Consider the following 12,831-nt stretch of genomic DNA (forward strand, 5'->3'; position numbering starts at 1 on the left):
TACTAATTTCACATTCGCAAGAATAAACAATCAAATTCTGGAAGAAAATCCATGAATGAAGTCGAACAACAAAAAAAAAACCTATAAAAATAACTGATTTAGCAACGGGGTCAAAGTAGAAAAAAAAAAACAAAACTTAAGAAAATCAAAGACAAGCCTAGAAATTAGGCCTTAGAACTGTTAGATTCTTCACCATCTAAGAAGAACCATCGATCAATACATAGGCAGAACCATCAACAACGACACAATGGTGGTGATTAATTTATATAAACCACGTTGTTGTAGCGTTTCTTGTAGAGAGGGGGGAAGATAGAAGGGATTTGGTTCCCAAAAACAGAAAGGCGAAATTGAGGGAGAAGATTATCGATTGACTAAATGATGATTTGTAATTTCAAAGCGTCATTAAATTATTTCCGGATTAGAAGCTATTTCAGTATTTCTATTTGGGCGGACCAAGGATTCCAAATCAATTAAGGGTAAATTGATCATTTAACTTTAGGGGTTAGAAGCATTTTAGAGAAGCCATGTGGCAAAAAACAAAGTGTCTTTTATTAGATAGGAAGATTTGAATATTATGTCCATTTTTAAAAAGTTTTTTTTTTCTTTTTTTATTTCTTTTTTATTTTTTACATATAGACCTAGCGAGTAAACAAGTAAAAAACTGTGCCGCAACCCTTTTTTTGAGGATAATAATTATCCACTTAAATTCGAACCAAATTCATCGTTTGATTTAGTATTTTCATGAACATTTTCATCATATTGATGCTTGTGATTGACAATTTGTTTAGAGATGCCACAATAGTGGTTTCTTTTTCATAGATTTCTAGCCATTACATTAAGTTTAGTTTCATTTAAACTTGGTTGGATAGATTAGTACAAATAAATGTATCGTGGATCATTTATCTTCCACTTACAAAATAAATATTAAGCTTGCATTAAAGTAGCATATAAATATACATGATATAAGACAAACATTTTATTGCAAAAGAAAGGACTGAATTGTTACCCACGAAGTATTGACTTCACAGATGGTACACTTAATTTAGCAACACATGGATTCATATTGTATAAATTAAATCAAACTAGGAACATACAAAACCATTTGGGACTTCACCGCCACAGACATTAACGAGCAAGCTAAGAGATACTGGTACATTAAGATTGATCCCTAGGACGTTGGCTTTGATTGCAGTGCACAAACAGACGGCAGCCTCAAGGTCGGCAAGTCCTTGGATAAGAGAGCAACATGGCTTAACCGGTGGTGAACCTAACTCAACTTTGACCAATCCCCCTAGAAGATTAGCACAAACCCCCAGTTTCAAGGCGTCTCTAGGGCAGGTTTCTGTATTTGGGTTTGTGTTTGGTACTGTGTTCGGGTTAGAGTTGGGATTGGGGTTGGGGGTGTGGTTCGTGTTGGTGTTGGGGTTGGGGTTTTGGTTAGTGTTAGGGATGGGGTTGGGGTGGGGATTGGGGTTCGGGTTCGGGTTGGAGTAGGGATTGGGGTTGGGGTTGCTGCTTGGGTTTGGGTTTGGTTTTTGATTTGGATTGAGGTTGGGTTCTGGTATGTCGGACGTTTCGATGCCATGCCCAAATCGGTTATGAAAACTTTGTCAATTATGGTAAATAATGAATGTGATAGAGTGAGGGTATAATGGAGCATTATATAGGTCTCTGCGGAGTCATATTTTTTGTTTAAATATATTCCATTTATTAATTGAGTCAAATTAGCATGTCATAGTTTTTGCTGCCACCAACCCATGCACATCAAAGCCTTGAGAGTCCTTCTTTTTAACAAAACCAGAAGCATTATAGTAATTGCAAATAAAAAATATATATGTTTTCCAATGGATTAATCTTTAACAGGGTATATATATTATCTTATATGTCTGTTGTTCAAATCTTTTTTTGTCTTATATATATCTACTAAAGATTCAAATTGCGTGGTATATGTGCTTTGCATGTAGGGTAATTACGGAAATACATTTTTGTTTCTGTATAGTTTTCTAAAACTCAATATATTTTACGTTTTATATATACAGGGGTCGGCTACAATGAAAAATAAAGAAAACATAGTTAGCAATAATTTTGTAAAAGTTACCAATTACGAAGAAGAGGTGAAAACATCAAACCCTTTAAATGTCCACTAAAGCCACAGACCACGTTTACGTTTTTCCATTTTCTAAATGGTTGAAAGTCACGCTATGATAGAATAATTAGAAGAGAGGGACTTCGAATCATTTCCATGATTTCAATGTTTGTCACATGAAAGATTTTGGGCATCTTAAATATAAATACAGTCAATAAACAATTGCTTTGAAGCAGGCGAGAGATGTGTATTAATTGACTCTAGATATCAAGATTGAAGACCCTTAATTATAATTTTAACAAAATTCTAAGTAAATCACCTAATCTCCTAAGGGGTGGTTTTGTATAAGTACCCTCTTTTTTATTTGATTTTTTTTGTTGTTGTTGTTGTTGTTTTTTATTTTTTCCTATTTTGTTTTTTTTTTGTTTTTAATTCATTTTTAATTTATATTATTATTATTTATATTATTATATTTTAATATTAATAATAATAATATTATTATTATTATTATAAATTCCGAACAAAATTTTATAATTCGGACGACGTTATAAAATTCGAACGACTATATAAAATCGGTTTTTAATTCTTTTTTATTTTTTATTTTAATCTTATTTTATATATATATATATATATATATATATATATATATATATATATATATATATATATATATATATATATATCCTGGTCAAGATTAAAGGTCAAAAAGTCAACTGAGTTGACTCATGCTGAGTACACCCAACATAGTCAACATGTACGCTTGGCGCACACACAAACCAGATATGGGGGCTTAAGGGAGTACGTGCAGCGTACATAGAAGTATGCCCAACGTACTCCGCTGCCAACCTTTCCTTCTAATAAGAACTTAATCTAATAAGTTCTTTCATCCAAAACCCAGATCTAGTCCCAAATAGTGTTCAAAACCATAAAGTTTCAAACTTTATGACTTGCATGGCTATTAATTGCCCAAACCTTAAAACCATAACTTCTTAACCTAATAAGACATCATAACCTTTGCATGGAAGGACTAAAAGGCACAAGATCACATTTTTTATCACTCTAGACACTTTAAAACGGCCAAAACGACAACTCATATGGTCTAGAGTATCTCATACTCAAATGGACCAAGATTATGGGGCTAAAAAGCACAAAACTCCACAACTAGCAAGATCTAATGAAATAACCAACAAGTTCAGAGCTTTATACCTCTAAATGAAGCTTGAGGGAAAGACGCACCTCGATCCAAAGAGGTCTTGAACTTCTAAGGTGAATCTACTTCCTTCTTCCTCCTTCAAGAAGACTAACAACACATTCTAAGGCTCAAAATGCTCACAAAGGTGAATTAGGGTTTGGAAGATATGAAATGGGGTTGGAAGTTGATGAGGGAAGGAGTCTTGGGGAGTAAATGATGCTTAAATAGGGTCCAAACCCTAAAAATTAGGGTTTGGCCTTCGGCCATGTACGCCCAACGTACTAGGCAAAGACGCAATTCTTACTTAAGGCTCATTGGGACCAATATTTCAAACAATACCATATTAAGGGTCAAAATTATAAATTACCTGAATCAAGATGTTACATGATGTCGATCCAAATGCTAATGCACGACACACGATGTGTCACACCCATACAATTTCATAAAATTTAAACTTTTCAAAACAACCCCTTTTCTATAGAAGTGTTTAGAAAAACCATTGTTCCCAAAACATTATTTAAAAATCAGAATCTCTTTCAACATAGTTTTCAAAACATTCACATTATCAGAGTTTCCCAGAAATAATAAGACCAAAACATGAGGATGTGTACGGTCACGCCTTCATCTTGCCAAATCTACTAAAGTACCTGAAACCACAAACCAAAACTGTAAGCACATAGCTTAGTGAGTTTCCCCCAATATACCTATACACACAACAAGCAATACACATATATAATAACAACATGTAATGGGTCCACAGCTTTACAGACTGGATTACCCCTTGAGCCCACAACATGAGTATGGCTTGCCTTCCCGGTCCACAGCTCATATCTGGCTTGCTCTCGAGTCCACAACATAAGTCTGGCTTGCCTTCCCGGCCCCACAGCTTATGGTTGGCTTGCTCCTTCAGCCCTCGGACTGGAATACTAATAATTAGCCCTCAATACGAGTCTGTCTTGCCCTGTCCAACTCTCAGCTCATATCTAGAATGCTTATGAGTCCTCAGTATAAGTCTGGCATGCCTTCCTTGGCCCTCAGCTCATATCTGGGATACTCCAGGGTTTGTTATCTACCGCAAAGAGTAGTACAACCTCAACCCAACCCACACAACATGTTGACTCGAATACAATTGATTAGCCCTCAGTACGAGTCTGACATGCCCTGTCCGGCCCTCAGCTCGTATCTGGAATGCTTATGATTCCTCAGTATGAGTCTAGTATGCCCTTCCTGGCCCTTAGCTCATATCTGACATACTCCAGGGTTTGTTGGCTACCGCACGGAGCAGTACAACCTCAACCCAACCCACACAACATGTCGACATGTAACAGATAAATACACATACAGATAATCAGATAGTATCACAGGTAGTCCTATAGATCTACCAAACTATCATATCAAACTAGCATGCATATCTAATTCATACTCAACATATCAACAACTACTAGGATATCAAATCTAATGGGCCTGACTTGGTGTCGTAGACCCTAAGTATAGTTAGGAGAACTCACCTCATAAGCTGCACTAACTGACATGATCTAACTCCCGAATCACAACTCCGAACTCAACTGCCTACAACCACCATACAACTAGCACCATCAAAATCCCGAAATACCTAAAATGCCCTCAGAAGTCAAACTTGGTCTACCATGGTCAAATTCAAAGTCAATAGTCAAGGTCAACAGTCCATGTTGACCCAACTCGTCGAGTGCAACTATCAACTCGTTGAGTTTCTTCCGTTCTCAGAAAACCGGGAAAGTCCGAGTCAACTCACCGAGTTAGCGGGACAACTCGTCGAGTTCCTTCAGCATCCAGAAAGCGGGAAAACCCCAGCCAACTCGTCGAGTTGTCAGGGCAACTCGTCGAGTTTTCCCAGTCTTAACATATTCAGCCCCTTCTTCGCGAATCCAAAGCCCCAAACTATAGATCTGGTCCCTTAGGACTGAAATACTACGTAAAGTTGCCAACTTTACGTAGTTATCAAAATTCTTTTAGAAAAGTCATTTTCTTTAAAAAAGATTACCAATTCCTCAGTTTGAGTTCAGACAAAACCGAGAGTGTGCCCGAATCCCTCAAACCAAGGCTCTAATACCAATTTGTAACGTCCCAAAAATTCATAGTAAAATTTTCATTTTAAAAACCTTAAACTATACAAATGAGTTGTTCCAAAACAAATAAAGTGATTATATTATTTAAAAATCAGAGTAAAAGTCATAAATAGCCAATGCCGAAAACACTGGGGGATGTTGTCCATTCATGCCGGGCCCTTCCCTTTGCAACCAGAATTACTTGAAACCACAAACATATAAACATAAGCACAAAGCTTAGTGCGTTGCCCAAAATACCACATACCATACATATGATTAGTCCTAGCCCTAACATTAGGCCCATACAAAAATAATGGGCCTAGACCTTCCAAATCAATGGGCCTAGTCCATCATAAAATGGGCCTAGCCCAATATTCAATGGGCCTAGACCACTCACACAAATAGGCCCAACCCTATATGCTTGCCATGGGTCCCAACCCAACATACAATGCAAGCGTCACAAAGATAGCTAGAATCCTACATAACACATCATAATGGGCCGACATTGGTACCTTCGACCCACGTGTATAGTGAAGAGACTCACCTGACTCACATATCAGCTAAACCACAATTCAAAGCGTTGCAACCATTGCTACAACACTCCTACCACATCATACAAGTTCCAACCTTAGTCTACACACTAAAACCATCCATCAAGACCAAAAATCAACTCAGGTCAAAAGTCAACGTCAAAAGCCAACATCCAACGTTAAGGTCAGTTAACCGTCACGTCGTGGCCGTCCTTGGCCATGTTGTGGCCCTCATACAATCGATAATATGCGAAATTCCCAGTCGCCACAAATCACCAAGGGAATGAGAGCTAGGTTTCTCTGAGTTATAAGGGTGTTGGATGCTGGTAATGAACCCTAGAAGTGGCTTAGAGGGGCTTAAATACGAAGAAAACCCAAAAAGAATCATGGTCAACAAAATTCAAACATATCAAATAAAGGTCAAACTTATTTCTTTAATTATCTTAATATGGTTAGATTAATGAGTTTTAGGTGTATAGACCTTGTATTGAAAGGTGTTGTGTATTTAAGGAGGAAAACATTTGGAACCGAATGTAACATCCCAAATTCAGGAATATAAGTTTGGGGTGCTATGTGTAAATAAAGGAGTAGACTCAACGAGTAGGTATCTTAACTCGTCGAGTCAGAGCGGGTTTTGGCTACGTGTTAAGTGACCAACTCGCCGAGTCGGCGGCGGGACTCGACGAGTCAGTGCTGGGAAGAGAAAACCCTAAATTTTAGGGTTTGCACCCTATTTAAAGGACCTTAATTCCTCCCCTCAGCCTCCTTGTTACCCTTGAGAGTCAGTAAACCCTAAAATCGTGTGAGATTCCATTGTTGAAGAGATTTGAGCTTTGGAGGAGGAATATAGAGAAGGAAACTTGTAGATCAAGAGGCTAGCATCAAAGAATCCTTGTAGATCCGGAATCTACTTCATTTTGGGCACGTTTCTGAGGTAACAAGATGTTACCTTGAGCTTTTCCCTTATAAATCTATTCATGGTTAAGGTTTTGGGGGCTTTTTAGCTTGATTGGGAGCCATTTTGGGTGTAAGGACTAGATCTGAGGTTGCAACTTCAGATCTAGGCTGGTTCTGGTCCATGGAAGCATAAAGCATCAGCCTTTGTGCATGTATAAGAGCATTCTTATCTTAAACCTTCTTTCTAGCTTGTGTTGAGCCTATATTGCCTTGCATGCACGTAAAGTTGGAAACTTTACGTGTGAAACTAGCCCTAGGAGTCCAGATCTATGAGTTGGAAGCAGTGAGATAGTCTGAAATCGTCTGAATAGGATGACTTAAGTAGACTCGGCGAGTCTGTTCTTGCACTCGACGAGTCGGGTCGCAAACCCTAACCCATCTGGTTATTACAAGGATCAGTGGGTTGAGTGGTGACTCAGTGAGTTGGACAGGCTAGGACTCGGGGATTGATGAACTCGACGAGTCATGGGGTGACTCGGCGAGTTGAGTCGTGATATGAGGATTTTCTGAGTTTAGGAACTCGGCGAGTCAATGGGCTGACTCGGCGAGTAGGGTCAACCGGGAAGGCTGACTTTGACCAGGACTTTGACTTTGACCAAGAGTTGACCAGTTTGACTTCCAAGGGTATTCTGGTAATTTGGGCACTTACAGATATGGTTTCATCAAAGTGTTAGGTGGTGGAGTTCGTGGCTGTGATCGGGGGATTTGATCTTACCTCTTCAGTTCGGCATTGCAAGGTGAGTTCTCCTCACTATATCAACAGGGTCTAAGGCACCAATGCCGGCCCTGATTAGATTGGTATCCGGGTTTATTGCATGATATGCTTATTGATTTACATCCTGGTAGTTAGGATGGTGTTATTCTTAGTGACCTGGTTAGGTCGGTATCCTGGTATATAGGATGATGCTATGTTAGTGATCGGTTAGGTCGATATCCTGGTTATAGGATGTTGCTATGTTATTTGATCTGTTAGATCGGTTGACTGTTATATATGCTAGCGTATGATATGTATGTGCACATGTTTGTTTGATTGGGGGTTTGGGTTGAGGCGGTCCTGCTTTGTGCTGAAGGCCAACATACCCAGGGCGGTCCGGATAGACTACAGACCCAGGAGGGTATGATAGTCAGACCGAAGGCCCGACAAGCGGTCCGGATAGGCTGAAGGCCCGACGAGGCGGTCCAGACGTGCCGAAGGCTCGGAGAGCGGTCCAGATAGACTGAAGGCCTGCGAGGCGGTCCATTCAGGCTGAAGGCTCATTATGCATGTTGTTTTGTATTTGCCTGTATGATATGAGTATGGTTATATGAGGTTGGTATTTTAGGGGTAACTCACTAAGCTTCCGGGCTTACAGTTTCAGTTTATTGTTTCAGGTACATCAGGGGATCGCGGCAAGACGAAGGCATGATCGTACAGCTCCTCATATTATATTTATGTTTCTGGGAATACTCTGATAAATAATATTTTGAAAACAAAGTTGTAATGTTTTCATGAACTTGACATGTTTTAAAAGTTTAAATTGGTTCGAAATTTTTGGGTGTTACAGAGAACCTTGTCCGAACCGCAAACCCTCGCTTGGGCGGTAAACCCTCGGACCGCAAAGGGTTCGCAGCCGCAAACCCTCGGTTCACAGCCGAGAACCCTCGGTCTTATCCATTCGGTGTGGTAACCAACGAAGGTGTCTCATTAGTTTTGACCCTATATAGGGGCTGAACCGTGAACTCCTCCTTACTTCTTCATTTCCAGCCGAAAACACATCCCTTCTCTCTCAAGAACACCAACCGTAAACACCTTTTCTCTCTCAACTATCATCCTTCAATCCTTTGAATCTTCTTAGGATCTTGCTTGGATCTTCAAGTGTTCTTCACTTCCTCAATAACACTCAACCGTAAACCCTTGAATCTCCTTGATTTCTTCAAGAACATCAACCGTAAACTCAAGAACACCAATATCTCCTTGGGCCGTTAACTCTTGGGGCTGGCCGTAAACACCTAGCAACCTTCCATTTTGATTCTAACACTCTTATTTGTAAGTTAAACTTACAAATTGGTCCAATTCCTTATCATTCTTATGTTTATATACACTAATTGTATACATTATATTACATAAAATGCATTTTTAGGACTTGTTTTGCCTCGGTATTTCACTAGTTGCATATGTTGGGCAATTGAGTATTTTCTCCAAATCAGTAACAGTTCAAACAAACATACTAGTAAACTATAATAGGTATAGTTTAGAGGATCAATACATACTATTTACTAGAACAGAGAAACATACGTGACTCAATACATACATACTATTACTATTCATTACAAAGTATACTATTCATTTACAAGAACAAGAAAGAACTTACATACTATAACAAGAACAAGATAACTAAAATGTGAGATACTATTTCTTGGCATAGTAATATTCTTGCTATGTGACGTTTTGTAACCAGAGTCTCCTGGAGGGAGAGAGTGAGTTTGTGTATAGATCTATACGTGATTGACCATCCCACACCTTACTGCTAGATACAATGGGACCTGCAGGTCTACGGGTGACAAATGTCATATCATTTTCGACGCCTGAAGAACGTCATGTTTTATACTAGTCAATCAAGCATGGTTATTGTCACAACTAGCATTTTAGCTAGGAAATTCTATTCTCATGTAAACATTCATCTAGTGTAATAACTTGTACTCTAAATGAATATCATACTCTGTGCTCATTCAAATACATCTCATATGTCCAAATAAGGGTTAGAAACCCTAGAAATCCCGGTTCAAGTTCATTATGGACTAGGATTCTCTTGTTGGGCCTAAGGGACCAATAAATCATCAATTCATCAATCTATAACATTTTGGGCCGTTTGGGCCTAGAATGATTCATTCTACCTCCAATGGGCCATGAAGGGTCATAAATGATTTAATTAACCCTAATGGGCCATAAACCCATTCCTTTTACCATTTTGGGTCGTGAGCCTTCTTAAGGGCCCAATGGGCCGAAAAATAGTTTTTGGGCTTCATAAATTCGAACAAGACCAAGAATGGGCCCAAACCAAATCAATTTTGTTTTCCTAGCCCAAATTCTCGGCCCAATGTGCTTGTTAGACAAAAAAAAGAAAAATATGAGGATTTATGTGCATAAGACACCTCATGTTTGCATGGTGGGTATCCATGCAAACATCACCTCAAACTATATTTCTTCTCTTTTCTCTTATTACTCTCGGCCGAGACTCCCTCCACCCTACCTCCATGTCTTATTTCAAACTACTTCAAACTCTCTCTAAGAACTCCTCCCTCTCCTCCATATTTTCGCAAGTTTGTGGGTGTCTTCAAGAGGATTTTTCATCAAGATCATCATCCTAGGTAAGATATTACAAACTTAAGTTGAATTACCACATCTTTACACTTAAATCACTCCTCTTACACCTATATTTGTGTGGATCATGTTTCTTAGAACCATCCAAGTTCGAAAACCTCTTCAAGAGGCTTGCTAAAGCCGAGATCTTCTTCAATCTCTTCATGAAACCGAATCCAAACCCCAAAGTGAGTTCATACCCATTGATTTTCGGTTTTACTATGTTTTGGGGGAGGATACAAGTTGATATGTGCTAGATCTATGTATTTGTGCATGTTTATGTGTGTTTTCTTGAGTTAAGTTTGTGATCATGTGATGAAACACTATAGATCTCGAAAACTCTAACCAAAAATTTGATATTTGAAAGCTAAAACACTTCACACAACTTACTATGAACAAAAATGAGTTAAACATGTGAAGATTCATAAGAAACTAAACAAAACCTTAAAAAAAGGGCCATTTTTGACAAATAAACAAAAAGTTGAAACTTCTATGCCATATACGGTTTTACAAGGACCAAAATGGTCTCATTTACATAAAAATGGGTTTGTTATAATATTCCTAGTTTTCAAGCGGCTAAAAGTGAAATTTTTCGCATAATGGGCCATAAAATGGGCCTTACGGTTTTCTTGGGCTTAAAGTGTAAACATTTGGTTTTTGTGGACTAAAATGTCATGCCATACAAATTTGAGTCAAAAATGTGAATTTACAGACATAGGGGCTGAAAATGTCACTTTCCTCGAATTTGGGCCAAAAATGTTAATTTTATAAAAATTGGGCCGAAATTGTCATTTTTATCAAAAATGGGCTGAAATGTAAATTCTCATAATAAAGGGGCCGAAAACAGCAATTTAAATATATTTGGGCCAAAGATGTTAATATTTATGATTTTGGGCAAAAAAATGAAGTTTTAACCAAAATGGGTCACAAAAGTCATTTTATTAGAATTAAGCCCATAAAATGAAAACTTTTAGCCTTAAGGGACCTAAAGTGTCAAGTTTTCCAAAGATGTGATTAACTTGTATATTTTCGGTCTAGTGGACCAAAAATGTAACTTCGTAATATTGGGCCTAATATATTCATTACATGTCTATTTGGGCGTTTGTGGCCTAATTACATGTTTATTGGGCGTAATATGTTCATTACATGCTTATTGGGCCTAATATGTTCATTACATGTTTATTGGGCCTTTGTGACTCATTTACATGCTTATTGGGCCTGAATTATTCATTACATGCTTATTGGGCCTGAATTATTCATTACATGCTTATTGGGCCTGAATTATTCATTACATGCTTATTGGGCCTTAGTGGCCCGTATACATGTTTATTGGACCTAAACTAAACATTTCATGTTTATTGGACCTTAGTGGTCCTTCTACATGTCTGTTGGGTCTCGTACATTCATTGACATACTTTTGGATTTAAAAACTTAAAGCATACACGTAAACATTATATTTGGTGTAATACATTACTCGTGAACAATTTAAGGATCTAGTGAGACTTGTCGGTTGACACCTTTGAGTGTATGATCGTACCCTGTAGTTATAACTAGAGTCTCCTGGAGGGAGAGCGAGAGTTTGTGTATAGATCTATACGGGTGACACCCCACGCCTCAGCTGTTCGCTACAGCTAGACTAGGCCAGTCTAGGACGACAAACCATACCTTCGACGAACCGGCGTCCGACAGACGCCATGACAGGCGAATTAGTCATTATTAAGCATGGTTGTAACGACTCACATAGAGATCAATACATTACAGTATACTAATATTCTCGTGACGATACAAAACATACACACACGCCTACATGGTCTTAGCGTTTTGAGACCACGCTACTTTTATAATCAGAAAATATCGGATTTTCTGGGGAAAATACATTTATATACTACCTTCAACTTACAACAGAAACATACAGGATATTTTTTTTGGGTCATTTATTTTTACATAATTTCTACAATGGAAACCACACATGCATTAATACTTGATTTGGTACATCATTTTCAAACTCTTTTGCAGAAAATATCGGATTTTATGGTGTTTTACTAACGATACAAAAGTTTTCATTCAAAAACACTTGTGAACTCACCAACATTTTTATGTTGACTGTTTTCAAAATAACTTGTATTCTCAGGAACTTGTTAAGCGGAAGAATCAACAATAATATGAGATCTTGTTTGTGTACTGTTAAACATCATACATTGAATGTTTTGGTCATGTAATTTAAAATATTGTACTTGATGTAAACAATGGCAGTTGTATTATATTATGCTTGGTGATGATGATGTTATGTTTCATTTATATTCATTGTGATGATATTTCAAGATGAAGTCACGCACAAGCCCCCGGACGTTTCCGCCTTCTGGTTCGGGGGTGTGACAGATTGGTATCAGAGCATTGTTTATAGTGAACTGGCATATCTAATCATACTTGATATGCAACTATAAATACATTGGGACTAAAACACTCTGAATAAAATGCATACATAGGTATACATTATAACTATTACACTAAAAGTCTCTGGAGGAAATGGAATACTGTGATTAAACCCGGGCAGTTATGTAGTTATATTGGGGATAAATATAGCGTGATCAACTATATTTATTCAAAATATGACCAACATGTGTTTGGGGGTAATCATGGCG

Source organism: Lactuca virosa, chromosome 6 (genome assembly GCF_052849685.1).
Source record: "Lactuca virosa cultivar CGN04683 chromosome 6, Lactuca_virosa_CGN04683_v6, whole genome shotgun sequence".
NCBI classification, from domain to species: domain Eukaryota; kingdom Viridiplantae; phylum Streptophyta; class Magnoliopsida; order Asterales; family Asteraceae; genus Lactuca; species Lactuca virosa.